The following is a 3,794-nucleotide window of genomic DNA, read 5'->3' on the forward strand; positions in this document are numbered from 1 at the left end:
CCAACATTCACCCAGTGGATAACCCCGATCACCTACAGATGAGATGTTTTAATAACCATACAAAGTTCAGCAAAAACATTTTCACACTTTGTAACAGTCACCAATAAACCACCCATCTTCAACAGCTCCTGCTTGGAGATGCACCCACAGAGCTGTTCTGCTCAATGAATGAGTCGTGCGTTCCACCGGGCAACAACGTTTGATGGCAACAAATGTGCATTGCTAATTATTTGTACGTTGATTGAATGAAACCCTTTCCTATTTACATAATTAAATTTGCTTAGTGATGCTGCTGTGAATGCGATGTGGTTGCAGTCTGTGGCTCCACTTATGTTTGGGAATCCAGCGACAGCGTTAAGTCCCCATTTGATTTGGGCTCGTTGGTGATGGCTGAAAGGGAACTGGATGTAGGCTGGGGCCAGGGGAGTTACGGTTATGATCCTGCTCAGTCATGACTGGGAAACGATGCATATGTCTCCAACCTCACGCTGGAATGTGCCGGTGGTCAAAATCCAGAAATGTTTTCTATTTGTAGTTTCACTATTCTACCACTAGATTATGTGCGTACGCATGGTCAGAGGTGTGCGTATGTTCACGCACATTCCTAAGCATATGCACAAGTTGATAAATTCCATACTTTACATGGGAATGTTCATACGCACTCATTATGCACACATCTGTGCGTATACACTAATGATAAACGAGGCCCCAGAACTTTTGATAATAAGACTGATGAGACAAGAAGATTTGATTAATTTATTATTATTTAATCTGGAATATTTAACATTTATTTTAGAATTCATATTTGGCGGTGCCCCTGATTGTAAAGTGCAATTTTAATCATAAAGTGTAGTTTCGCTACATATTATAATTTTTGACGCTTCTGTGTGAGGCTAATTACACTACAGATATGAACAAGTTAGCATTTTATATCAGACGTTAAAGCCTCGCTTCAAACGTGATATTGGCACACTTTTGGTCACATCTAATTAACACCATCAAGTACCAACAGTTGCTCATCTGACCCTTTGGCCTCAGGGGCCAGTAATTAGCATCACAGCAACTTTCCACCATCCGCAATAGACATCATATTCATTGTTAAATGCATTTTGGCACAACTCTTCCACACATCTCCTCCACAAATATGGAGTACAGTGCTAAAGGGCCTTTACTTGTGTGACAAACACTATTCAGCTTTTCACATTGTGGCAGCGTCAACATTACTGACAACACAAATCCTTCATTCCCAGTGATCACAGTGCCATTTGTACAAGAACTGAAGGTTTGGGAATTCAAAAGAAACTCAGAGTCACTAAATCCAAATCACCAAAATCTTTGGTTTCCAATATCTCTGTGTCTCCAGTGTGCTCATTAGTGCACAACAAGAAACAGCACTCATTAAAATTCATTAAATAGCACTTCTGCACAATCCTGTAAATGTTGTGCGTGCACAAGTGTGCACCACTGACCATGGTCAAGCTGTTGGCATTGATAGAGTGATGAGTGTGCAGCAGTGTGGACCGAAAGAGAGGATGTAAACATAACATATATTGTTTATTCTAACTGTAATCAACCTTTAGTGTGATGCAGTAAATCCCCTTACCTCTAACCTCAGCAGCTTCCCACGGCCTTACAGGTGGACAGTTACAGGTAGGATGGAAGCACAGATGGAGAGAAGGAATACTCGTTCTGGGGAGAGAATAGAAAAACAACAAGAAAAGTCTAAATAGGGTTCAGAAGACTAATACGATGTCTCTGTTACACTGTGATCAAACATATAGGGGTCATGAGCCAGGGTGTTAAACTGACTGTTTAAGGACGAGGCCAGTGTGTCAGAAGTCCTCTGGCAGGAAGNTGCAATGACACAATACACTGAATAATTTTCAGTAAAAAATTGGAAAAAGTGTGGTGTTCTAAAACTTTTGACCAGTAGTGTATATCGATTATTAAGAATAAAGGTAACTGCCAGCTGATTCTGGGAAGTTATATCCATATGCAGTATAAACAAACAAATCAACAAACAAGCAAATACTTGTGTTCAACTTTTCAATTTTTTTTATGTTATGTCTTAACAAAAACATGTCCTTCAAAACACTGTTACAACTGGCAGAGGATTTCTTTTACAGTGTCATGCTTGACAGAGTATCTCCATCTATGACTGTTTTTGAGAATGTGGCAGAAAAGTTGCTTGCTTCTGGTACAAAGATGGAACAGTTAGCCAGACATACTGATATGTGGCGGACAAAGTAGCAGAATATTCCAAAGCAACACAAAGAAAATCCAGAGACTCTTTCCTACAGCTGTAAATCTGATAAGAAACCATTCAAGAAGACAGATAACCCAAATTCCCACCTAAATGGAACATCTGCACATCGGATGTGTAATACAAAATGACCACTCACGGCTCCCCTGGAGACAACAGGATGTCTGCTACCACCACCAGAACCTGATGAGGGTCATAAAGTGCAAATTCTGAGGAAAACCGCACCTCTGGCAAAGAGGAGCATGTATTTTTCATGGTGACCTCCTGACCTTTCTCTCCAACTAACACACAGAAATACCACAATTAACTGAACAGTTTAAATCCCACAATGACGACAATCAAACATCACCGGAGTGCTGATCCCAAACCTGGATTCAATTTGCAATACAATGTCATCAGGACCAGTATTGAAAAATAACACTGTTACATCTGAAGTGCTTGTGGAAGATCCCAGTGGGATGAACACAGCCATGGTTGTTCAGCTGCTGATTTTAATTTGGCTCCAAAAGTTTCTGTATAAAAGAAAGTCACTGGAATGCAACTTGGGCTTCTTTCAATAGGGCTTATTTTTACACAGGCTTTCAAACAATTTAAGTTGGGCTTGTTTTTTTTGTTTTTTTTTTCTGTTTTACTTAAAGTTGGGCTTCTTAAGTTACTTTTACAATGCGACAATTTTTTCATAGCTATGAAGTTTGACTCTTAATATATTTACTTAAGCACTTTTTCAAAGCAATGATGCCAGAGTGTCGTCCTGTCTCTGCGTTCCTGAACTAGCTTACCAAGCAGATCATAGTGTTGCAGCCTCCCTGTCCCTCCTACAAAGGCTACACAAGTATCATTTTCTTTCTGCTATGTGTGTGAATTTAGAAACTACAATTGGCTTCTCAGTTCTAAAGTGATTTTAAATTGATCACCGTTCGACCAACTGCTTCCAGTAATGATCACAGTAAATTAGTTTATTTGTATTCATTTATTCACTGTTTGTTGATTGTTACGTCATTGTTGTTTTTTTGTCTGTTTGTAGTATTAGGTAAAAAATGTCTGTGTGTAATTATCCTTGGTTCTACCGTGTATTCCTTTGCTGGGGAACTGGAGGTCATGAAATCACAGTTCAGGGGCCTCATTTATCATCAGTGCATAATAAAGGTTCTAGATTCAGTTTTACGAATGAAATTTAGAGTGTGCATCAATTCAAAAAAATCTGTATTTATTAAACAGGCGTACATGGATCGTACTCACATCAGTAAGTCATCAGTGTTGACGAATCTCAGTTGTTCTTAACCACAGTGCTTGTGGACTTTCGGGATCATTTGCCTTCAGAAATGCCTCTAATTAACCATATACGGTGACAATATGTCTCTTCATCAAACAAGTGGATATTTTTTCCCCTCACCTTTCATCATTGTGGCAAAAAGGGGCGACAACGAGGAACTTTTCGGAAACCAGAATTGAGGTATTTGTCAGTGAGGTTGAAGCTAACCAGAAATAGTTGTTTGGTGCGTGAAATGTTGGAATAAGCAGCAAGAAAAAA

At 39.4% G+C, this 3,794-nt stretch overlaps 1 protein-coding gene across 1 annotated transcript in view; it reads right to left on the reverse strand.

The window, feature by feature from the left end:
- fhit (fragile histidine triad diadenosine triphosphatase) overlaps positions 1 to 1,685 on the reverse strand; it is a 231,665-nt gene extending 229,980 nt beyond the window's left edge. The window contains exon 1 of the mRNA XM_008294107.1: positions 1,604 to 1,685. The gene's annotated coding sequence lies outside the window, so the exon portion shown is untranslated. The remainder of the gene's footprint in view (positions 1 to 1,603) is intronic.
- Positions 1,686 to 3,794: the final 2,109 nt, after the last annotated feature.

Source organism: Stegastes partitus, unplaced genomic scaffold (genome assembly GCF_000690725.1).
Source record: "Stegastes partitus isolate 25-593 unplaced genomic scaffold, Stegastes_partitus-1.0.2 Scaffold943, whole genome shotgun sequence".
Lineage (NCBI taxonomy): Eukaryota > Metazoa > Chordata > Actinopteri > Pomacentridae > Stegastes > Stegastes partitus.